Source organism: Oncorhynchus mykiss, chromosome 16 (genome assembly GCF_057628025.1).
Source record: "Oncorhynchus mykiss isolate SJ-2025 chromosome 16, ASM5762802v1, whole genome shotgun sequence".
Lineage (NCBI taxonomy): Eukaryota > Metazoa > Chordata > Actinopteri > Salmoniformes > Salmonidae > Oncorhynchus > Oncorhynchus mykiss.
Genome location: NC_143037.1, coordinates 39,947,698 through 39,973,402, shown reverse-complemented (window position 1 = coordinate 39,973,402; position 25,705 = coordinate 39,947,698). Strand labels below are relative to the sequence as shown.

General features: G+C 40.6%; 10 non-coding genes across 10 annotated transcripts; all 10 read right to left on the bottom strand.

The window, feature by feature from the left end:
- Positions 1-793: 793 nt before the first annotated feature.
- Positions 794-876, bottom strand: trnam-cau (transfer RNA methionine (anticodon CAU)). Its single transcript has one exon. It is a non-coding gene; the product is annotated as a tRNA-Met (tRNA).
- Positions 877-2,621: 1,745 nt separating this feature from the next.
- Positions 2,622-2,704, bottom strand: trnal-cag (transfer RNA leucine (anticodon CAG)). Its single transcript has one exon. It is a non-coding gene; the product is annotated as a tRNA-Leu (tRNA).
- A 3,540-nt stretch (positions 2,705-6,244) lies between these two features.
- Positions 6,245-6,327, bottom strand: trnal-cag (transfer RNA leucine (anticodon CAG)). The gene has a single exon. It is a non-coding gene; the product is annotated as a tRNA-Leu (tRNA).
- A 1,734-nt stretch (positions 6,328-8,061) lies between these two features.
- On the bottom strand, positions 8,062-8,144 carry trnal-cag (transfer RNA leucine (anticodon CAG)). The gene has a single exon. It is a non-coding gene; the product is annotated as a tRNA-Leu (tRNA).
- Positions 8,145-9,877: 1,733 nt separating this feature from the next.
- Positions 9,878-9,960, bottom strand: trnal-cag (transfer RNA leucine (anticodon CAG)). Its single transcript has one exon. It is a non-coding gene; the product is annotated as a tRNA-Leu (tRNA).
- Positions 9,961-11,685: 1,725 nt separating this feature from the next.
- Positions 11,686-11,768, bottom strand: trnal-cag (transfer RNA leucine (anticodon CAG)). Its single transcript has one exon. It is a non-coding gene; the product is annotated as a tRNA-Leu (tRNA).
- A 6,051-nt stretch (positions 11,769-17,819) lies between these two features.
- trnal-cag (transfer RNA leucine (anticodon CAG)) lies at positions 17,820-17,902 on the bottom strand. The gene has a single exon. It is a non-coding gene; the product is annotated as a tRNA-Leu (tRNA).
- Positions 17,903-21,123: 3,221 nt separating this feature from the next.
- trnal-cag (transfer RNA leucine (anticodon CAG)) lies at positions 21,124-21,206 on the bottom strand. The gene has a single exon. It is a non-coding gene; the product is annotated as a tRNA-Leu (tRNA).
- A 1,743-nt stretch (positions 21,207-22,949) lies between these two features.
- On the bottom strand, positions 22,950-23,032 carry trnal-cag (transfer RNA leucine (anticodon CAG)). The gene has a single exon. It is a non-coding gene; the product is annotated as a tRNA-Leu (tRNA).
- Positions 23,033-24,776: 1,744 nt separating this feature from the next.
- trnal-cag (transfer RNA leucine (anticodon CAG)) lies at positions 24,777-24,859 on the bottom strand. Its single transcript has one exon. It is a non-coding gene; the product is annotated as a tRNA-Leu (tRNA).
- Positions 24,860-25,705: the final 846 nt, after the last annotated feature.

The following is a 25,705-nucleotide window of genomic DNA, read 5'->3' as shown; positions in this document are numbered from 1 at the left end:
TGACATGAATTTAAAAATGCCTCAGATAGGACGAAAAAAGTGTCCGGAGCTTCCCGTCAGGGTAAGAGTGACAACAGGTTTCCACATGTCAAAATGGGGGAAATCTTAGCAAATGGCTTCATGGTTATTCATGAGAATCGTGTTGTTGTATTGTTGAGTGTATCATGGGATCTCACCTGAAATCTGTGGCTTGACTACAAACCTGTAACCTATGCTACTGTGGCCTATAGAGCTAGAAGGCTGGATAACCAGGTGTGTAAAGGTGTGAAGTGGGACAGATGGCCTGCAGTCCTATCCCAAATGGACAACTAATCCCTATGTACTTGCGGAGATCTGAGAGGATGCGATTGGTATAAGAAACACGACTAAACTTCAACCTCCGGAGGGGTCAAAAAAATGCATTTTCGTTGTCGGCAGGATTTGAACCTGCACAGGAAGATCCTAATGGATTTCTAGACCATCGCCTTAACCACTCGGCCTCGACAACATTGACAGAAGAAAACAAGCTTGTTAGGAGTGAATGGGCCAACAGGCATAGCCTACAGAAAGTGAAATTTAACAACTGAAAGATAATGCAGTAACTCATTATAATGCAATAACACAAAATGTTCCCCTCATTCATTTGTTATTAAGTCCAGCTGTTTTCTTATTTAACCTTGATCTTTGCTCAGCTCCAGAAGGTCTGCATTTGAGAGTGTTTATTATGAATTGTTATTTCACTGTGTGAAGTTGTTATTTCATCATTCTTATTATTACTGCTGAGCAGCATGACTCCTGAGAGGCACTAAAAAACTGTCAGAAGTGGGATTTGAACCCACGCCTCCATGGAAGACTGCGACATGAACGCAGCGCCTTAGACCGCTCGGCCATCCTGACTACAGCACAGTAACTGGGTATCGGGTTAAAGTGTATGCGGTAAAAGTAGAAATATGAACAACGCTCTAAAATCACCACAGAGACCAGAACAACTATGCACGATACTGACTTGCACTTTCAATAGTCATTTGTTTTTATAAATTAAAAAGTCCAGTCATTGATTTAACCTCAATATGGCCTTCAATGGGAAAGAGTAGTAAATCGCCATTGAATGAGCGCTAAACTGGCATCAGAATATGGCCATTCTGATATAAATGATAAAATTCCTCAGATAAGACTGAAAAAGTGTCTGGAAATATCAGCAACCATCAGGGTAAGAGTGACAACAGGTCCACATGGGGGAAATCCTTACAAATGGCTTAATGGGTCATTTCAACGCAATCGTGTTATTATTTATTTTTAGGGTTTAACAAGGCAGCTCACCTGTGACTTGACATTAGATGCGGCGACTTCGATTACCCTGCAGACGATATTTTTGTTCTTCCCGCCAATACAATCCACTGACAACGACCGACGAGTTCTGCGTTCCGAGATTATTTTTGTTATTTGCCTGTTTGGGGCCCGCCTGTGAAATTGCGCGATTCTTGCAATTCTCTTTCAGCCTCTCATCAACTAGCTGTTTTTGCAGAATATTACAAATACGATAGTTATTCACTACTCATATTAACTAGGTGTCATTTACGTTACCTTAAGTCATTTATTTTTCAACTGGATTTTACAAAGGTGCATGACATGCAGGCGCTAAAAAGTTGTCAGGAGGGGATTTCAAACCATGCCTATAGGGGAGTCTGCGACCTGAATGACTTAATGGTTATTTTCAATGCAATCGAGTTTTTTCTTTTTCTTTTAGGGTTTAACAAGGTTTCTCACCTGTTACCTGTGGCTTGACTTTAGATGTGGCCAGTTCGATTACCCTGCAGACTATAAGAGTGTCTTCAGAATATGGCCAATTTGACATGAATTTAAAAATGCCTCAGATAGGACCAAAAAAGTGTCTGGAGCTTCCCGTCAGGGTAAGAGTGACAACAGGTTTCCACATGTCAAAATGGGGTAAATCTTAGCAAATGGCTTAATGGTTATTCATGAGAATCGTGTTGTTGTATTGTTGAGTGTATCATGGGATCTCACCAGAAATCTGTGGCTTGACTACAAACCTGTAACCTATGCTACTGTGGCCTATAGAGCTAGAAGGCTGGATAACCAGGTGTGTAAAGGTGTGAAGTGGGATAGATGGCCTGCAGTCCTATCCCAAATGGACAACTAATCCCTATGTACTTGCGGAGATCTGAGAGGATGCGATTGGTATAAGAAACACGACTAAACTTCAACCTCCGGAGGGGTCAAAAAAATGCATTTTCGTTGTCGGCAGGATTTGAACCTGTGCAGGAAGATCCTAATGGATTTCTAGTCCATCGCCTTAACCACTCGGCCACGACAACGTTGACAGAACAAAACAGGCTTGTTAGGAGTGAATGGGCCAACAGGCATAGCCTACAGAAAGTGAAATTTAACAACTGAAAGATAATGCAGTAACTCATTATAATGCAATAACACAAAATGTTCCCCTCATTCATTTGTTATTAAGTCCAGCTGTTTTCTTATTTAACCTTGATCTTTGCTCAGCTCCAGAAGGTCTGCATTTGAGAGTGTTTATTATGAATTGTTATTTCACTGTGTGAAGTTGTTATTTCATCATTCTTATTATTACTGCTGAGCAGCATGACTCCTGAGAGGCACTAAAAAACTGTCAGAAGTGGGATTTGAACCCACGCCTCCATGGGAGACTGCGACCTGAACGCAGCGCCTTAGACCGCTCGGCCATCCTGACTACAGCACAGTAACTGGGTATCGGTTTAAAGTGTATGCGGTAAAAGTAGAAGTATGAACAAAGCTCTAAAATCACCACAGAGACCAGAACAACTATGCACGATACTGACTTGCACTTTCAATAGTCATTTGTTTTTATAAATTAAAAAGTCCAGTCATTGATTTAACCTCAATATGGCCTTCAATGGGAAAGAGTAGTAAATCGCCATTGAATGAGCGCTAAACTGGCATCAGAATATGGCCATTCTGATATAAATGATAAAATTCCTCAGATAAGACTGAAAAAGTGTCTGGAAATATCAGCAACCATCAGGGTAAGAGTGACAACAGGTCCACAATCCTTACAAATGGCTTAATGGGTCATTTCAACGCAATCGTGTTATTATTTATTTTTAGGGTTTAACAAGGCAGCTCACCTGTGTCTTGACATTAGATGCGGCGACTTTGATTACCCTGCAGACGATATTTTTGTTCTTCCCGCCAATACAATCCACTGACAACGACCGACGAGTTCTGCGTTCCGAGATTATTTTTGTTATTTGCCTGTTTGGGGCCCGCCTGTGAAATTGCGCGATTCTTGCAATTCTCTTTCAGCCTCTCATCAACTAGCTGTTTTTGCAGAATATTAAAAATACGATAGTTATTCACTACTCATATTAACTAGGTGTCATTTACGTTACCTTAAGTCATTTATTTTTCAACTGGATTTTACAAAGGTGCATGACATGCAGGCGCTAAAAAATTGTCAGGAGGGGGTTTCAAACCATGCCTATAGGGGAGTCTGCGACCTGAATGACTTAATGGTTATTTTCAATGCAATCAAGTTTTTCTTTTTCTTTTAGGGTTTAACAAGGTTTCTCACCTGTTACCTGTGGCTTGACTTTAGATGTGGCCAGTTCGATTACCCTGCAGCCTAAGAGTGTCTTCAGAATATGGCCAATTTGACATGAATTTAAAAATGCCTCAGATAGGACCAAAAAAGTGTCTGGAGCTTCCCGTCAGGGTAAGAGTGACAACAGGTTTCCACATGTCAAAATGGGGGAAATCTTAGCAAATGGCTTCATGGTTATTCATGAGAATCGTGTTGTTGTATTGTTGAGTGTATCATGGGATCTCACCTGAAATCTGTGGCTTGACTACAAACCTGTAACCTATGCTACTGTGGCCTATAGAGCTAGAAGGCTGGATAACCAGGTGTGTAAAGGTGTGAAGTGGGACAGATGGCCTGCAGTCCTATCCCAAATGGACAACTAATCCCTATGTACTTGCGGAGATCTGAGAGGATGCGATTGGTATAAGAAACACGACTAAACTTCAACCTCCGGAGGGGTCAAAAAAATGCATTTTCGTTGTCGGCAGGATTTGAACCTGCGCAGGAAGATCCTAATGGATTTCTAGTCCATTGCCTTAACCACTCGGCCACGACAACGTTGACAGAAGAAAACAAGCTTGTTAGGAGTGAATGGGCCAACAGGCATAGCCTACAGAAAGTGAAATTTAACAACTGAAAGATAATGCAGTAACTCATTATAATGCAATAACACAAAATGTTCCCCTCATTCATTTGTTATTAAGTCCAGCTGTTTTCTTATTTAACCTTGATCTTTGCTCAGCTCCAGAAGGTCTGCATTTGAGAGTGTTTATTATGAATTGTTATTTCACTGTGTGAAGTTGTTATTTCATCATTCTTATTATTACTGCTGAGCAGCATGCGGCACTAAAAAACTGTCAGAAGTGGGATTTGAACCCACGCCTCCATGGGAGACTGCGACCTGAACACAGCGCCTTAGACCGCTCGGCCATCCTGACTACAGCACAGTAACTGGGTATCGGGTTAAAGTGTATGCGGTAAAAGTAGAAATATGAACAACGCTCTAAAATCACCACAGAGACCAGAACAACTATGCACGATACTGACTTGCACTTTCAATAGTCATTTGTTTTTATAAATTAAAAAGTCCAGTCATTGATTTAACCTCAATATGGCCTTCAATGGGAAAGAGTAGTAAATCGTCATTGAATGAGCGCTAAACTGGCATCAGAATATGGCCATTCTGATATAAATGATAAAATTCCTCAGATAAGACTGAAAAAGTGTCTGGAAATATCAGCAACCATCAGGGTAAGAGTGACAACAGGTCCACATGGGGGAAATCCTTACAAATGGCTTAATGAGTCATTTCAACGCAATCGTGTTATTATTTATTTTCAGGGTTTAACAAGGCAGCTCACCTGTGATTTGACATTAGATGCGGCGACTTTGATTACCCTGCAGACGATATTTTTGTTCTTCCCGCCAATACAATCCACTGACAACGACCGACGAGTTCTGCGTTCCGAGATTATTTTTGTTATTTGCCTGTTTGGGGCCCGCCTGTGAAATTGCGCGATTCTTGCAATTCTCTTTCAGCCTCTCATCAACTAGCTGTTTTTGCAGAATATTACAAATACGATAGTTATTCACTACTCATATTAACTAGGTGTCATTTACGTTACCTTAAGTCATTTATTTTTCAACTGGATTTTACAAAGGTGCATGACATGCAGGCGCTAAAAAGTTGTCAGGAGGGGGTTTCAAACCATGCCTATAGGGGAGTCTGCGACCTGAATGACTTAATGGTTATTTTCAATGCAATCAAGTTTTTCTTTTTCTTTTAGGGTTTAACAAGGTTTCTCACCTGTTACCTGTGGCTTGACTTTAGATGTGGCCAGTTCGATTACCCTGCAGCCTAAGAGTGTCTTCAGAATATGGCCAATTTGACATGAATTTAAAAATGCCTCAGATAGGACCAAAAAAGTGTCTGGAGCTTCCCGTCAGGGTAAGAGTGACAACAGGTTTCCACATGTCAAAATGGGGGAAATCTTAGCAAATGGCTTAATGGTTTTCATGAGAATCGTGTTGTTGTATTGTTGAGTGTATCATGGGATCTCACCTGAAATCTGTGGCTTGACTACAAACCTGTAACCTATGCTACTGTGGCCTATAGAGCTAGAAGGCTGGATAACCAGGTGTGTAAAGGTGTGAAGTGGGACAGATGGCCTGCAGTCCTATCCCAAATGGACAACTAATCCCTATGTACTTGCGGAGATCTGAGAGGATGCGATTGGTATAAGAAACACGACTAAACTTCAACCTCCGGAGGGGTCAAAAAAATGCATTTTCGTTGTCGGCAGGATTTGAACCTGCGCAGGAAGATCCTAATGGATTTCTAGTCCATCGCCTTAACCACTCGGCCACGACAACATTGACAGAAGAAAACAAGCTTGTTAGGAGTGAATGGGCCAACAGGCATAGCCTACAGAAAGTGAAATTTAACAACTGAAAGATAATGCAGTAACTCATTATAATGCAATAACACAAAATGTTCCCCTCATTCATTTGTTATTAAGTCCAGCTGTTTTCTTATTTAACCTTGATCTTTGCTCAGCTCCAGAAGGTCTGCATTTGAGAGTGTTTATTATGAATTGTTATTTCACTGTGTGAAGTTGTTATTTCATCATTCTTATTATTACTGCTGAGCAGCATGCGGCACTAAAAAACTGTCAGAAGTGGGATTTGAACCCACGCCTCCATGGGAGACTGCGACCTGAACGCAGCGCCTTAGACCGCTCGGCCATCCTGACTACAGCACAGTAACTGGGTATCGGGTTAAAGTGTATGCGGTAAAAGTAGAAATATGAACAACGCTCTAAAATCACCACAGAGACCAGAACAACTATGCACGATACTGACTTGCACTTTCAATAGTCATTTGTTTTTATAAATTAAAAAGTCCAGTCATTGATTTAACCTCAATATGGCCTTCAATGGGAAAGAGTAGTAAATCGTCATTGAATGAGCGCTAAACTGGCATCAGAATATGGCCATTCTGATATAAATGATAAAATTCCTCAGATAAGACTGAAAAAGTGTCTGGAAATATCAGCAACCATCAGGGTAAGAGTGACAACAGGTCCACATGGGGGAAATCCTTACAAATGGCTTAATGAGTAATTTCAACGCAATCGTGTTATTATTTATTTTTAGGGTTTAACAAGGCAGCTCACCTGTGACTTGACATTAGATGCGGCGACTTTGATAACCCTGCAGACGATATTTTTGTTCTTCCCGCCAATACAATCCACTGACAACGACCGACGAGTTCTGCGTTCCGAGATTATTTTTGTTATTTGCCTGTTTGGGGCCCGCCTGTGAAATTGCGCGATTCTTGCAATTCTCTTTCAGCCTCTCATCAACTAGCTGTTTTTGCAGAATATTACAAATACGATAGTTATTCACTACTCATATTAACTAGGTGTCATTTACGTTACCTTAAGTCATTTATTTTTCAACTGGATTTTACAAAGGTGCATGACATGCAGGCGCTAAAAAGTTGTCAGGAGGGGGTTTCAAACCATGCCTATAGGGGAGTCTGCGACCTGAATGACTTAATGGTTATTTTCAATGCAATCAAGTTTTTTCTTTTTCTTTTAGGGTTTAACAAGGTTTCTCACCTGTTACCTGTGGCTTGACTTTAGATGTGGCCAGTTCGATTACCCTGCAGCCTAAGAGTGTCTTCAGAATATGGCCAATTTGACATGAATTTAAAAATGCCTCAGATAGGACCAAAAAAGTGTCTGGAGCTTCCCGTCAGGGTAAGAGTGACAACAGGTTTCCACATGTCAAAATGGGGGAAATCTTAGCAAATGGCTTAATGGTTATTCATGAGAATCGTGTTGTTGTATTGTTGAGTGTATCATGGGATCTCACCTGAAATCTGTGGCTTGACTACAAACCTGTAACCTATGCAACTGTGGCCTATAGAGCTAGAAGGCTGGATAACCAGGTGTGTAAAGGTGTGAAGTGGGATAGATGGCCTGCAGTCCTACCCCAAATGGACAACTAATCCCTATGTACTTGCGGAGATCTGAGAGGATGCGATTGGTATAAGAAACACGACTAAACCTCAACCTCCGGAGGGGTCAAAAAAATGCATTTTCTTTGTAGGCAGGATTTGAACCTACACAGGAAGATCCTAATGGATTTCTAGTCCATCACCTTAACCACTCGGCCACGACAACATTGACAGAAGGAAACAGGCTTGTTAGGAGTGAATGGGCCAACAGGCATAGCCTACAGAAAGTGAAATTTAACAACTGAAAGATAATGCAGTAACTCATTATAATGCAATAACACAAAATGTTCCCCTCATTCATTTGTTATTAAGTCCAGCTGTTTTCTTATTTAACCTTGATCTTTGCTCAGCTCCAGAAGGTCTGCATTTGAGAGTGTTTATTATGAATTGTTATTTCACTGTGTGAAGTTGTTATTTCATCATTCTTATTATTACTGCTGAGCAGCATGCGGCACTAAAAAACTGTCAGAAGTGGGATTTGAACCCACGCCTCCATGGGAGACTGCGACCTGAACGCAGCGCCTTAGACCGCTCGGCCATCCTGACTACAGCACAGTAACTGGGTATCGGGTTAAAGTGTATGCGGTAAAAGTAGAAATATGAACAACGCTCTAAAATCACCACAGAGACCAGAACAACTATGCACGATACTGACTTGCACTTTCAATAGTCATTTGTTTTTATAAATTAAAAAGTCCAGTCATTGATTTAACCTCAATATGGCCTTCAATGGGAAAGAGTAGTAAATCGTCATTGAATGAGCGCTAAACTGGCATCAGAATATGGCCATTCTGATATAAATGATAAAATTCCTCAGATAAGACTGAAAAAGTGTCTGGAAATATCAGCAACCATCAGGGTAAGAGTGACAACAGGTCCACATGGGGGAAATCCTTACAAATGGCTTAATGAGTAATTTCAACGCAATCGTGTTATTATTTATTTTTAGGGTTTAACAAGGCAGCTCACCTGTGACTTGACATTAGATGCGGCGACTTTGATAACCCTGCAGACGATATTTTTGTTCTTCCCGCCAATACAATCCACTGACAACGACCGACGAGTTCTGCGTTCCGAGATTATTTTTGTTATTTGCCTGTTTGGGGCCCGCCTGTGAAATTGCGCGATTCTTGCAATTCTCTTTCAGCCTCTCATCAACTAGCTGTTTTTGCAGAATATTACAAATACGATAGTTATTCACTACTCATATTAACTAGGTGTCATTTACGTTACCTTAAGTCATTTATTTTTCAACTGGATTTTACAAAGGTGCATGACATGCAGGCGCTAAAAAGTTGTCAGGAGGGGGTTTCAAACCATGCCTATAGGGGAGTCTGCGACCTGAATGACTTAATGGTTATTTTCAATGCAATCAAGTTTTTTCTTTTTCTTTTAGGGTTTAACAAGGTTTCTCACCTGTTACCTGTGGCTTGACTTTAGATGTGGCCAGTTCGATTACCCTGCAGCCTAAGAGTGTCTTCAGAATATGGCCAATTTGACATGAATTTAAAAATGCCTCAGTTAGGACCAAAAAAGTGTCTGGAGCTTCCCGTCAGGGTAAGAGTGACAACAGGTTTCCACATGTCAAAATGGGGGAAATCTTAGCAAATGGCTTAATGGTTTTCATGAGAATCGTGTTGTTGTATTGTTGAGTGTATCATGGGATCTCACCTGAAATCTGTGGCTTGACTACAAACCTGTAACCTATGCTACTGTGGCCTATAGAGCTAGAAGGCTGGATAACCAGGTGTGTAAAGGTGTGAAGTGGGACAGATGGCCTGCAGTCCTATCCCAAATGGACAACTAATCCCTATGTACTTGCGGAGATCTGAGAGGATGCGATTGGTATAAGAAACACGACTAAACTTCAACCTCCGGAGGGGTCAAAAAAATGCATTTTCGTTGTCGGCAGGATTTGAACCTGCGCAGGAAGATCCTAATGGATTTCTAGTCCATCGCCTTAACCACTCGGCCACGACAACATTGACAGAAGAAAACAAGCTTGTTAGGAGTGAATGGGCCAACAGGCATAGCCTACAGAAAGTGAAATTTAACAACTGAAAGATAATGCAGTAACTCATTATAATGCAATAACACAAAATGTTCCCCTCATTCATTTGTTATTAAGTCCAGCTGTTTTCTTATTTAACCTTGATCTTTGCTCAGCTCCAGAAGGTCTGCATTTGAGAGTGTTTATTATGAATTGTTATTTCACTGTGTGAAGTTGTTATTTCATCATTCTTATTATTACTGCTGAGCAGCATGCGGCACTAAAAAACTGTCAGAAGTGGGATTTGAACCCACGCCTCCATGGGAGACTGCGACCTGAACGCAGCGCCTTAGACCGCTCGGCCATCCTGACTACAGCACAGTAACTGGGTATCGGGTTAAAGTGTATGCGGTAAAAGTAGAAATATGAACAACGCTCTAAAATCACCACAGAGACCAGAACAACTATGCACGATACTGACTTGCACTTTCAATAGTCATTTGTTTTTATAAATTAAAAAGTCCAGTCATTGATTTAACCTCAATATGGCCTTCAATGGGAAAGAGTAGTAAATCGTCATTGAATGAGCGCTAAACTGGCATCAGAATATGGCCATTCTGATATAAATGATAAAATTCCTTAGATAAGACTGAAAAAGTGTCTGGAAATATCAGCAACCATCAGGGTAAGAGTGACAACAGGTCCACATGGGGGAAATCCTTACAAATGGCTTAATGAGTCATTTCAACGCAATCGTGTTATTATTTATTTTCAGGGTTTAACAAGGCAGCTCACCTGTGATTTGACATTAGATGCGGCGACTTTGATTACCCTGCAGACGATATTTTTGTTCTTCCCGCCAATACAATCCACTGACAACGACCGACGAGTTCTGCGTTCCTAGATTATTTTTGTTATTTGCCTGTTTGGGGCCCGCCTGTGAAATTGCGCGATTCTTGCAATTCTCTTTCAGCCTCTCATCAACTAGCTGTTTTTGCAGAATATTACAAATACGATAGTTATTCACTACTCATATTAACTAGGTGTCATTTACGTTACCTTAAGTCATTTATTTTTCAACTGGATTTTACAAAGGTGCATGACATGCAGGCGCTAAAAAGTTGTCAGGAGGGGGTTTCAAACCATGCCTATAGGGGAGTCTGCGACCTGAATGACTTAATGGTTATTTTCAATGCAATCAAGTTTTTTCTTTTTCTTTTAGGGTTTAACAAGGTTTCTCACCTGTTACCTGTGGCTTGACTTTAGATGTGGCCAGTTCGATTACCCTGCAGCCTAAGAGTGTCTTCAGAATATGGCCAATTTGACATGAATTTAAAAATGCCTCAGTTAGGACCTTCCCGTCAGGGTAAGAGTGACAACAGGTTTCCACATGTCAAAATGGGGGAAATCTTAGCAAATGGCTTCATGGTTTTCATGAGAATCGTGTTGTTGTATTGTTGAGTGTATCATGGGATCTCACCTGAAATCTGTGGCTTGACTACAAACCTGTAACCTATGCTACTGTGGCCTATAGAGCTAGAAGGCTGGATAACCAGGTGTGTAAAGGTGTGAAGTGGGACAGATGGCCTGCAGTCCTATCCCAAATGGACAACTAATCCCTATGTACTTGCGGAGATCTGAGAGGATGCGATTGGTATAAGAAACACGACTAAACTTCAACCTCCGGAGGGGTCAAAAAAATGCATTTTCGTTGTCGGCAGGATTTGAACCTGCGCAGGAAGATCCTAATGGATTTCTAGTCCATCGCCTTAACCACTCGGCCACGACAACATTGACAGAAGAAAACAAGCTTGTTAGGAGTGAATGGGCCAACAGGCATAGCCTACAGAAAGTGAAATTTAACAACTGAAAGATAATGCAGTAACTCATTATAATGCAATAACACAAAATGTTCCCCTCATTCATTTGTTATTAAGTCCAGCTGTTTTCTTATTTAACCTTGATCTTTGCTCAGCTCCAGAAGGTCTGCATTTGAGAGTGTTTATTATGAATTGTTATTTCACTGTGTGAAGTTGTTATTTCATCATTCTTATTATTACTGCTGAGCAGCATGACTCCTGAGAGGCACTAAAAAACTGTCAGAAGTGGGATTTGAACCCACGCCTCCATGGGAGACTGCGACCTGAACGCAGCGCCTTAGACCGCTCGGCCATCCTGACTACAGCACAGTAACTGGGTATCGGGTTAAAGTGTATGCGGTAAAAGTAGAAATATGAACAACGCTCTAAAATCACCACAGAGACCAGAACAACTATGCACGATACTGACTTGCACTTTCAATAGTCATTTGTTTTTATAAATTAAAAAGTCCAGTCATTGATTTAACCTCAATATGGCCTTCAATGGGAAAGAGTAGTAAATCGTCATTGAATGAGCGCTAAACTGGCATCAGAATATGGCCATTCTGATATAAATGATAAAATTCCTCAGATAAGACTGAAAAAGTGTCTGGAAATATCAGCAACCATCAGGGTAAGAGTGACAACAGGTCCACATGGGGGAAATCCTTACAAATGGCTTAATGAGTCATTTCAACGCAATCGTGTTATTATTTATTTTCAGGGTTTAACAAGGCAGCTCACCTGTGATTTGACATTAGATGCGGCGACTTTGATTACCCTGCAGACAATATTTTTGTTCTTCCCGAAAATACAATCCACTGACAACGACCGACGAGTTCTGCGTTCCTAGATTATTTTTGTTATTTGCCTGTTTGGGGCCCGCCTGTGAAATTGCGCGATTCTTGCAATTCTCTTTCAGCCTCTCATCAACTAGCTGTTTTTGCAGAATATTACAAATACGATAGTTATTCACTACTCATATTAACTAGGTGTCATTTACGTTACCTTAAGTCATTTATTTTTCAACTGGATTTTACAAAGGTGCATGACATGCAGGCGCTAAAAAGTTGTCAGGAGGGGGTTTCAAACCATGCCTATAGGGGAGTCTGCGACCTGAATGACTTAATGGTTATTTTCAATGCAATTGAGTTTTTTCTTTTTCTTTTAGGGTTTAACAAGGTTTCTCACCTGTTACCTGTGGCTTGACTTTAGATGTGGCCAGTTCGATTACCCTGCAGACTATAAGAGTGTCTTCAGAATATGGCCAATTTGACATGAATTTAAAAATGCCTCAGATAGGACCAAAAAAGTGTCTGGAGCTTCCCGTCAGGGTAAGAGTGACAACAGGTTTCCACATGTCAAAATGGGGGAAATCTTAGCAAATGGCTTAATGGTTATTCATGAGAATCGTGTTGTTGTATTGTTGAGTGTATCATGGGATCTCACCTGAAATCTGTGGCTTGACTACAAACCTGTAACCTATGCTACTGTGGCCTATAGAGCTAGAAGGCTGGATAACCAGGTGTGTAAAGGTGTGAAGTGGGATAGATGGCCTGCAGTCCTATCCAAAATGGACAACTAATCCCTATGTACTTGCGGAGATCTGAGAGGATGCGATTGGTATAAGAAACACGACTAAACTTCAACCTCCGGAGGGGTCAAAAAAATGCATTTTCATTGTCGGCAGGATTTGAACCTACGCAGGAAGATCCTAATGGATTTCTAGTCCATCGCCTTAACCACTCGGCCACGACAACATTGACAAAAGAAAACAGGCTTGTTAGGAGTGAATGGGCCAACAGGCATAGCCTACAGAAAGTGAAATTTAACAACTGAAAGATAATGCAGTAACTCATTATAATGCAATAACACAAAATGTTCCCCTCATTCATTTGTTATTAAGTCCAGCTGTTTTCTTATTTAACCTTGATCTTTGCTCAGCTCCAGAAGGTCTGCATTTGAGAGTGTTTATTATGAATTGTTATTTCACTGTGTGAAGTTGTTATTTCATCATTCTTATTATTACTGCTGAGCAGCATGACTCCTGAGAGGCACTAAAAAACTTTCAGAAGTGGGATTTGAACCCACGCCTCCATGGGAGACTGCAACCTGAACGCAGCGCCTTAGACCGCTCGGCCATCCTGACTACAGCACAGTAACTGGGTATCGGGTTAAAGTGTATGCGGTAAAAGTAGAAATATGAACAACACTCTAAAATCACCACAGAGACCAGAACAACTATGCACGATGCTGACTTGCACTTTCAATAGTCATTTGTTTTTATAAATTAAAAAGTCCAGTCATTGATTTAACCTCAATATGGCCTTCAATGGGAAAGAGTAGTAAATCGTCATTGAATGAGCGCTAAACTGGCATCAGAATATGGCCATTCTGATATAAATGATAAAATTCCTCAGATAAGACTGAAAAAGTGTCTGGAAATATCAGCAACCATCAGGGTAAGAGTGACAACAGGTCCACATGGGGGAAATCCTTACAAATGGCTTAATGAGTCATTTCAACGCAATCGTGTTATTATTTATTTTCAGGGTTTAACAAGGCAGCTCACCTGTGATTTGACATTAGATGCGGCGACTTTGATTACCCTGCAGACGATATTTTTGTTCTTCCCGCCAATACAATCCACTGACAACGACCGACGAGTTCTGCGTTCCGAGATTATTTTTGTTATTTGCCTGTTTGGGGCCCGCCTGTGAAATTGCGCGATTCTTGCAATTCTCTTTCAGCCTCTCATCAACTAGCTGTTTTTGCAGAATATTACAAATATGATAGTTATTCACTACTCATATTAACTAGGTGTCATTTACGTTACCTTAAGTCATTTATTTTTCAACTGGATTTTACAAAGGTGCATGACATGCAGGCGCTAAAAAGTTGTCAAGAGGGGGTTTCAAACCATGCCTATAGGGGAGTCTGCGACCTGAATGACTTAATGGTTATTTTCAATGCAATCAAGTTTTTTTTTTTTCTTTTAGGGTTTAACAAGGTTTCTCACCTGTTACCTGTGGCTTGACTTTAGATGTGGCCAGTTCGATTACCCTGCAGCCTAAGAGTGTCTTCAGAATATGGCCAATTTGACATGAATTTAAAAATGCCTCAGTTAGGACCAAAAAAGTGTCTGGAGCTTCCCGTCAGGGTAAGAGTGACAACAGGTTTCCACATGTCAAAATGGGGGAAATCTTAGCAAATGGCTTCATGGTTTTCATGAGAATCGTGTTGTTGTATTGTTGAGTGTATCATGGGATCTCACCTGAAATCTGTGGCTTGACTACAAACCTGTAACCTATGCTACTGTGGCCTATAGAGCTAGAAGGCTGGATAACCAGGTGTGTAAAGGTGTGAAGTGGGACAGATGGCCTGCAGTCCTATCCCAAATGGACAACTAATCCCTATGTACTTGCGGAGATCTGAGAGGATGCGATTGGTATAAGAAACACGACTAAACTTCAACCTCCGGAGGGGTCAAAAAAATGCATTTTCGTTGTCGGCAGGATTTGAACCTGCGCAGGAAGATCCTAATGGATTTCTAGTCCATCGCCTTAACCACTCGGCCACGACAACGTTGACAGAAGAAAACAAGCTTGTTAGGAGTGAATGGGCCAACAGGCATAGCCTACAGAAAGTGAAATTTAACAACTGAAAGATAATGCAGTAACTCATTATAATGCAATAACACAAAATGTTCCCCTCATTCATTTGTTATTAAGTCCAGCTGTTTTCTTATTTAACCTTGATCTTTGCTCAGCTCCAGAAGGTCTGCATTTGAGAGTGTTTATTATGAATTGTTATTTCACTGTGTGAAGTTGTTATTTCATCATTCTTATTATTACTGCTGAGCAGCATGACTCCTGAGAGGCACTAAAAAACTGTCAGAAGTAGGATTTGAACTCACGCCTCCATGGGAGACTGCGACCTGAACGCAGCGCCTTAGACCGCTCGGCCATCCTGACTACAGCACAGTAACTGGGTATCGGGTTAAAGTGTATGCGGTAAAAGTAGAAATATGAACAACGCTCTAAAATCACCACAGAGACAAGAACAACTATGCACGATACTGACTTGCACTTTCAATAGTCATTTGTTTTTAAAAATTAAAAAGTCCAGTCATTGATTTAACCTCAATATGGCCTTCAATGGGAAAGAGTAGTAAATCGTCATTGAATGAGCGCTAAACTGGCATCAGAATATGGCCATTCTGATATAAATGATAAAATTCCTCAGATAAGACTGAAAAAGTGTCTGGAAATATCAGCAACCATCAGGGTAAGAGTGACAACAGGTCCACATGGGGGAAATCCTTACAAATGGCTTAATGAGTCATTTCAACGCAATCGTGTTATTATTTATTTTCAGGGTTTAACAAGGCAGCTCACCTGTGATTTGACATTAGATGCGGCGACTTTGATTACCCTGCAGACGATATTTTTGTTCTTCCCGCCAATACAATCCACTGACAACGACCGACGAGTTCTGCGTTCCTAGATTATTTTTGTTATTTGCCTGTTTGGGGCCCGCCTGTGAAATTGCGCGATTCTTGCAATTCTCTTTCAGCCTCTCATCAACTAGCTGTTTTTGCAGAATATTACAAATACGATAGTTATTCACTACTCATATTAACTAGGTGTCATTTACGTTACCTTAAGTCATTTATTTTTCAACTGGATTTTACAAAGGTGCATGACATGCAGGCGCTAAAAAGTTGTCAGGAGGGGGTTTCAAACCATGCCTATAGGGGAGTCTGCGACCTGAATGACTTAATGGTTATTTTCAATGCAATTGAGTTTTTTCTTTTTCTTTTAGGGTTTAACAAGGTTTCTCACCTGTTACCTGTGGCTTGACTTTACATATAATATGTAATTTTGAAGTTTTGATGCGCAACTTTTCCGGACCAGAGGACGTTTTGGGTGCATTTCAGCTGATGTTATTAGCCTGTTAGATCTCTAGGGGCGCTATTTCATTTTTGGATAAAAAACGTGCCCGTTTTAAGTGCGATATTTTGTCACGAAAAGATGCTCGACTATGCATATTCTTGACAGTTTTGGAAAGAAAACACTCTGAAGTTTCAGAATCTGCAAAGATTTTGTCTGTAAGTGCCCCAGAACTCATTCTACAGGCGAAACCAAGATGATGCATCAACCAGGAATTAGCAGAATTTCTGAAGCTCTGTTTTCCATTGTCTCCTTATATGGCTGTGATTGCGCAAGGAATGAGCCTACACTTTCTGTCGTTCGCCCAAGGTCTTAGCAGCATTGTGACGTATTTGTAGGCATATCATTGGAAGATTGACCATAAGAGACTACATTTTCCAAGTGTCCGCCTGGTGTCCTGCGTGGAATTCGGTGCGCAATTGCCAGCTGCTTGTACTTTACCATTTGATTCAGGGGAGAAAGCATGTGTCCAAGAACGATGTATCAATGAAGAGATATGTGAAAAACACCTTGATGATTGATTCTAAACAACGTTTGCCATGTTTTCAGTCGATATTATGGAGTTAATTTGGAAAAAAGTTTGCGTTTTGAGGACTGAATTTTCGGGTTTTTTTTGGTAGCCAAATGTGATGTATAAAACGGAGCTATTTCTAATACACAAAGAATCTTTTTGGAAAAACTGAGCATCTGCTATCCAACTGAGAGTATCCTCATTGAAAACATCAGAAGTTCTTCAAAGGTAAATTATTTTATTTGAAGGCTTTTATGTTTTTGTTGAAATGTTGCGTGCTGGATGCTAACGCTAATGCTAACGCTAAATCCTTTGTTTGCTAGCTACTGTTACACAAATTATTGTTTTCCTATGGTTGAGAAGCATATTTTGAAAATCTGAGATGACAGTGTTGTTTACAAAAGGCTAAGCTTGCGAGATGGCATATTTATTTCATTTCATTTGCGATTTTCATGAATAGTTAACGTTGCGTTATGGTAATGAGCTTGAGGCTGTAGTCACGATACCGGATCCGGGTTTGGGAGATCAGAGAGGTTAACTAGGTGTCATTTACGTTACCTTAAGTCATTTATTTTTCAACTGGATTTTACAAAGGTGCATTACATGCAGGTGCTAAAAAGTTGTCAGGAGGGGGTTTCAAACCATGCCTATAGGGGAGTCTGCGACCTGAATGACTTAATGGTTATTTTCAATGCAATCGAGTTTTTCTTTTTCTTTTAGGGTTTAACAAGGTTTCTCACCTGTTACCTGTGGCTTGACTTTAGATGTGGCCAGTTCGATTACCCTGCAGACTATAAGAGTGTCTTCAGAATATGGCCAATTTGACATGAATTTAAAAATGCCTCAGATAGGGTCTGCATTTGAGAGTGTTTATTATGAATTGTTATTTCACTGTGTGAACTAAAAAACTGTCAGAAGTGGGATTTGAACCCACGCCTCCATGGGAGACTGCGACCTGAACGCAGCGCCTTAGACCGCTCGGCCATCCTGACTACAGCACAGTAACTGGGTATCGGGTTAAAGTGTATGCGGTAAAAGTAGAAATATGAACAACGCTCTAAAATCACCACAGAGACCAGAACAACTATGCACGATACTGACTTGCACTTTCAATAGTCATTTGTTTTTATAAATTAAAAAGTCCAGTCATTGATTTAAGACCTGTTAAGGATATGGCAGACATATGCCCCCTTTGGAGAGATTGGGTACCCCTAGTAAACTGAAAAAAAATCTGTCAAAAATTGCTAATATCTGCAAATAAAAATTATTATTGGATAGAAAACACTCTAAAGATTCTAAAACCGTTGGAATTATGTCTGTAAGTATAGCAGAACTCACAGGGCAGGCATTCTTCCAAACTATTTTTTGTGGCCATGAAAGTTGGAGCAACTTTGACGTCATGGCCCCCACCCTTCCCAACCAGTTATGATTCTGGGGAGACGTTCTATCTCTTCCGCTAGATGTCCTCTTTCAGTAGAGCTTTGAATCGTTCAAATCCCGCGAGAATTGACCCTATGGGAGTGAAATTAGTGCGTGCCACGAGAAAATAGGCTGTGCGTAGGGGCGCGAATTGGTCCCAGCCATTCCTTTGTTCCAGCACTCAAGAGAGGGGCAGACGATGGCCGATTGAATTGAAGTTTGTTTTGTGTGTCTAAAACATCATAAAGCTTGCTTCTGCACTTAGTTTGACCTGTTTAGTCGACATATAATATGTAATTTTGAAGTTTTGATGCGCAACTTTTCCGGACCAGAGGACGTTTTGGGTGCATTTCAGCTGATGTTATTAGCCTGTTAGATCTCTAGGGGCGCTATTTCATTTTTCATTTTTGGATAAAAAACTTTCCCGTTTTAAGCGCTAATACAAAGACGCAAGACTTGAAACCAAACGATGTATTGGGTAAGTCTGAAGCCTTCCAGAACATTCTGAACGAAGACCATCGAAGGTAAGGGAATATTTATGCTTAAATCTGTGTTTCTGTTGACTCCAACATTACGTAGAAATGTAGCTTGGAACTGAGCGCCGTCTCAGCATATTGAATAGTGTGCGATTTCTGTAACGTTATAAGTAAATCTAACAAAGCGGTTGCATGAAGAAGCAGTGTATCTTTCTAACTATATGTAGAACATGTATATTTAGTCAAAGTTTATGATGTCTATTTACGTTACCTTGCCGCGCTACCTAGATTTCCTGCGGGCATTTTTGAGTAATTTCTGAACGTGAACTCACTGTAAATGGACATTTATGGATATAAATGGCATATTATTGAAAAAAAAAATGTACTGTGTAACATGTCATATTACTGTCATCTGATGAAGATTTTCAAAAGGTTAGTGAACGATTTATTTTTTAATCCTGCGTTTGTTGATTGCATGTTTTGGCTATTCAAATGAGCTGTGTCTGGTGGTGGTTTTACATATATATGTGCTATGTTTTCGCCGTAAAACATTTTATAAATCTGACTTGCTGGCTAGATGAACAAGGTGTTTATCTTTCATTTGAGCTATGGACTTGGACTTGTTAATGTGTGGAGGTTAATTATTTTTAAGAATATTTTTGCGTTCCATGCGCCACCGTTTCAGCTGAACGTGGGAGGGTTGATTCCCAATTGGGAACCAATATCGTAGACAGGTTAACCTCAATATGGCCTTCAATGGGAAAGAGTAGTAAATCGCCATTGAATGAGCGCTAAACTGGCATCAGAATATGGCCATTCTGATATAAATGATAAAATTCCTCAGATAAGACTGAAAAAGTGTCTGGAAATATCAGCAACCATCAGGGTAAGAGTGACAACAGGTCCACATGGGGGAAATCCTTACAAATGGCTTAATGGGTCATTTCAACGCAATCGTGTTATTATTTATTTTTAGGGTTTAACAAGGCAGCTCACCTGTGACTTGACATTAGATGCGGCGACTTCGATTACCCTGCAGACGATATTTTTGTTCTTCCCGCCAATACAATCCACTGACAACGACCGACGAGTTCTGCATTCCGAGATTATTTTTGTTATTTGCCTGTTTGGGGCCCGCCTGTGAAATTGCGCGATTCTTGCAATTCTCTTTCAGCCTCTCATCAACTAGCTGTTTTTGCAGAATATTAAAAATACGTTAGTTATTCACTACTCATATTAACTAGGTGTCATTTACTTTACCTTAAGTCATTTATTTTTCAACTGGATTTTACAAAGGTGCATGACATGCAGGCGCTAAAAAGTTGTCAGGAGGGGGTTTCAAACCATGCCTATAGGGGAGTCTGCGACCTGAATGACTTAATGGTTATATCCAATGCAATCAAGTTTTTTCTTTTTCTTTTAGGGTTTAACAAGGTTTCTCACCTGTTACCTGTGGCTTGACTTTAGATGTGGCCAGTTCGATTACCCTGCAGACTATAAGAGTGTCTTCAGAATATGGCCAATTTGACATGAATTTAAAAATGCCTCAGATAGGACCAAAAAAGTGTCTGGAGCTTCCCGTCAGGGTAAGAGTGACAACAGGTTTCCACATGTCAAAATGGGGGAAATCTTAGCAAATGGCTTAATGGTTATTCATGAGAATCGTGTTGTTGTATTGTTGAGTGTATCATGGGATCTCACCTGAAATCTGTGGCTTGACTACAAACCTGTAACCTATGCTACTGTGGCCTATAGAGCTAGAAGGCTGGATAACCAGGTGTGTAAAGGTGTGAAGTGGGATAGATGGCCTGCAGTTCTATCCCAAATGGACAACTAATCCCTATGTACTTGCGGAGATCTGAGAGGATGCGATTGGTATAAGAAACACGACTAAACTTCAACCTCCGGAGGGGTCAAAAAAATGCATTTTCGCTGTCAGCAGGATTTGAACCTGCGCAGGAAGATCCTAATGGATTTCTAGTCCATCGCCTTAACCACTCAGCCACGACAACGGTGACAGAAGAAAACAGGCTTGTTAGGAGTGAATGGGCCAACAGGCATAGCCTACAGAAAGTGAAATTTAACAACTGAAAGATAATGCAGTAACTCATTATAATGCAATAACACAAAATGTTCCCCTCATTCATTTGTTATTAAGTCCAGCTGTTTTCTTATTTAACCTTGATCTTTGCTCAGCTCCAGAAGGTCTGCATTTGAGAGTGTTTATTATGAATTGCTATTTCACTGTGTGAAGTTGTTATTTCATCATTCTTATTATTACTGCTGAGCAGCATGACTCCTGAGAGGCACTAAAAAACTGTCAGAAGTGGGATTTGAACCCACGCCTCCATGGGAGACTGCGACCTGAACGCAGCGCCTTAGACCGCTCGGCCATCCTGACTACAGCACAGTAACTGGGTATCGGGTTAAAGTGTATGCGGTAAAAGTAGAAATATGAACAACGCTCTAAAATCACCACAGAGACCAGAACAACTATGCACGATACTGACTTGCACTTTCAATAGTCATTTGTTTTTATAAATTAAAAAGTCCAGTCATTGATTTAACCTCAATATGGCCTTCAATGGGAAAGAGTAGTAAATCGTCATTGAATGAGCGCTAAACTGGCATCAGAATATGGCCATTCTGATAGAAATGATAAAATTCCTCAGATAAGACTGAAAAAGTGTCTGGAAATATCAGCAACCATCAGGGTAAGAGTGACAACAGGTCCACATGGGGGAAATCCTTACAAATGGCTTAATGGGTCATTTCAACGCAATCGTGTTATTATTTATTTTTAGGGTTTAACAAGGCAGCTCACCTGTGACTTGACATTAGATGCGGCGACTTCGATTACCCTGCAGACGATATTTTTGTTCTTCCCGCCAATACAATCCACTGACAACGACCGACGAGTTCTGCGTTCCGAGATTATTTTTGTTATTTGCCTGTTTGGGGCCCGCCTGTGAAATTGCGCGATTCTTGCAATTCTCTTTCAGCCTCTCATCAACTAGCTGTTTTTGCAGAATATTACAAATACGATAGTTATTCACTACTCATATTAACTAGGTGTCATTTACGTTACCTTAAGTCATTTATTTTTCAACTGGATTTTACAAAGGTGCATGACATGCAGGCGCTAAAAAGTTGTCAGGAGGGGGTTTCAAACCATGCCTATAGGGGAGTCTGCGACCTGAATGACTTAATGGTTATTTTCAATGCAATCAAGTTTTTTCTTTTTCTTTTAGGGTTTAACAAGGTTTCTCACCTGTTACCTGTGGCTTGACTTTAGATGTGGCCAGTTCGATTACCCTGCAGCCTAAGAGTGTCTTCAGAATATGGCCAATTTGACATGAATTTAAAAATGCCTCAGTTAGGACCAAAAAAGTGTCTGGAGCTTCCCGTCAGGGTAAGAGTGACAACAGGTTTCCACATGTCAAAATGGGGGAAATCTTAGCAAATGGCTTAATGGTTATTCATGAGAATCGTGTTGTTGTATTGTTGAGTGTATCATGGGATCTCACCTGAAATCTGTGGCTTGACTACAAACGTGTAACCTATGCTACTGTGGCCTATAGAGCTAGAAGGCTGGATAACCAGGTGTGTAAAGGTGTGAAGTGGGACAGATGGCCTGCAGTCCTATCCCAAATGGACAACTAATCCCTATGTACTTGCGGAGATCTGAGAGGATGCGATTGGTATAAGAAACACGACTAAACTTCAACCTCCGGAGGGGTCAAAAAAATGCATTTTCGTTGTCGGCAGGATTTGAACCTGCGCAGGAAGATCCTAATGGATTTCTAGTCCATCGCCTTAACCACTCGGCCACGACAACGTTGACAGAAGAAAACAAGCTTGTTAGGAGTGAATGGGCCAACAGGCATAGCCTACAGAAAGTGAAATTTAACAACTGAAAGATAATGCAGTAACTCATTATAATGCAATAACACAAAATGTTCCCCTCATTCATTTGTTATTAAGTCCAGCTGTTTTCTTATTTAACCTTGATCTTTGCTCAGCTCCAGAAGGACTGCATTTGAGAGTGTTTATTATGAATTGTTATTTCACTGTGTGAAGTTGTTATTTCATCATTCTTATTATTACTGCTGAGCAGCATGACTCCTGAGAGGCACTAAAAAACTGTCAGAAGTGGGATTTGAACCCACGCCTCCATGGGAGACTGCGACCTGAACGCAGCGCCTTAGACCGCTCGGCCATCCTGACTACAGCACAGTAACTGGGTATCGGGTTAAAGTGTATGCGGTAAAAGTAGAAATATGAACAACGCTCTAAAATCACCACAGAGACCAGAACAACTATGCACGATACTGACTTGCACTTTCAATAGTCATTTGTTTTTATAAATTAAAAAGTCCAGTCATTGATTTAACCTCAATATGGCCTTCAATGGGAAAGAGTAGTAAATCGTCATTGAATGAGCGCTAAACTGGCATCAGAATATGGCCATTCTGATATAAATGATAAAATTCCTCAGATAAGACTGAAAAAGTGTCTGGAAATATCAGCAACCATCAGGGTAAGAGTGACAACAGGTCCACATGGGGGAAATCCTTACAAATGGCTTAATGAGTCATTTCAACGCAATCGTGTTATTATTTATTTTCAGGGTTTAACAAGGCAGCTCACCTGTGATTTGACATTAGATGCGGCGACTTTGATTACCCTGCAGACGATATTTTTGTTCTTCCCGCCAATAAAATCCACTGACAACGACCGACGAGTTCTGCGTTCCGAGATTATTTTTGTTATTTGCCTGTTTGGGGCCCGCCTGTGAAATTGCGCGATTCTTGCAATTCTCTTTCAGCCTCTCATCAACTAGCTGTTTTTGCAGAATATTACAAATACGATAGTTATTCACTACTCATATTAACTAGGTGTCATTTACGTTACCTTAAGTCATTTATTTTTCAACTGGATTTTACAAAGGTGCATGACATGCAGGCGCTAAAAAGTTGTCAGGAGGGGGTTTCAAACCATGCCTATAGGGGAGTCTGCGACCTGAATGACTTAATGGTTATTTTCAATGCAATTGAGTTTTTCTTTTTCTTTTAGGGTTTAACAAGGTTTCTCACCTGTTACCTGTGGCTTGACTTTAGATGTGGCCAGTTCGATTACCCTGCAGACTATAAGAGTGTCTTCAGAATATGGCCAATTTGACATGAATTTAAAAATGCCTCAGATAGGACCAAAAAAGTGTCTGGAGCTTCCCGTCAGGGTAAGAGTGACAACAGGTTTCCACATGTCAAAATGGGGGAAATCTTAGCAAATGGCTTAATGGTTATTCATGAGAATCGTGTTGTTGTATTGTTGAGTGTATCATGGGATCTCACCTGAAATCTGTGGCTTGACTACAAACCTGTAACCTATGCTACTGTGGCCTATAGAGCTAGAAGGCTGGATAACCAGGTGTGTAAAGGTGTGAAGTGGGATAGATGGCCTGCGGTCCTATCCCAAATGGACAACTAATCCCTATGTACTTGCGGAGATCTGAGAGGATGCGATTGGTATAAGAAACACGACTAAACTTCAACCTCCGGAGGGGTCAAAAAAATGCATTTTCATTGTCGGCAGGATTTGAACCTACGCAGGAAGATCCTAATGGATTTCTAGTCCATCGCCTTAACCACTCGGCCACGACAACATTGACAAAAGAAAACAGGCTTGTTAGGAGTGAATGGGCCAACAGGCATAGCATACAGAAAGTGAAATTTAACAACTGAAAGATAATGCAGTAACTCATTATAATGCAATAACACAAAATGTTCCCCTCATTCATTTGTTATTAAGTCCAGCTGTTTTCTTATTTAACCTTGATCTTTGCTCAGCTCCAGAAGGTCTGCATTTGAGAGTGTTTATTATGAATTGTTATTTCACTGTGTGAAGTTGTTATTTCATCATTCTTATTATTACTGCTGAGCAGCATGACTCCTGAGAGGCACTGAAAAACTGTCAGAAGTGGGATTTGAACCCACGCCTCCATGGGAGACTGCGACCTGAACGCAGCGCCTTAGACCGCTCGGCCATCCTGACTACAGCACAGTAACTGGGTATCGGGTTAAAGTGTATGCGGTAAAAGTAGAAATATGAACAACGCTCTAAAATCACCACAGAGACCAGAACAACTATGCACGATACTGACTTGCACTTTCAATAGTCATTTGTTTTTATAAATTAAAAAGTCCAGTCATTGATTTAACCTCAATATGGCCTTCAATGGGAAAGAGTAGTAAATCGTCATTGAATGAGCGCTAAACTGGCATCAGAATATGGCCATTCTGATATAAATGATAAAATTCCTCAGATAAGACTGAAAAAGTGTCTGGAAATATCAGCAACCATCAGGGTAAGAGTGACAACAGGTCCACATGGGGGAAATCCTTACAAATGGCTTAATGAGTCATTTCAACGCAATCGTGTTATTATTTATTTTCAGGGTTTAACAAGGCAGCTCACCTGTGATTTGACATTAGATGCGGCGACTTTGATTACCCTGCAGACGATATTTTTGTTCTTCCCGCCAATACAATCCACTGACAACGACCGACGAGTTCTGCGTTCCGAGATTATTTTTGTTATTTGCCTGTTTGGGGCCCGCCTGTGAAATTGCGCGATTCTTGCAATTCTCTTTCAGCCTCTCATCAACTAGCTGTTTTTGCAGAATATTACAAATACGATAGTTATTCACTACTCATATTAACTAGGTGTCATTTACGTTACCTTAAGTCATTTATTTTTCAACTGGATTTTACAAAGGTGCATGACATGCAGGCGCTAAAAAGTTGTCAAGAGGGGGTTTCAAACCATGCCTATAGGGGAGTCTGCGACCTGAATGACTTAATGGTTATTTTCAATGCAATCAAGTTTTTTCTTTTTCTT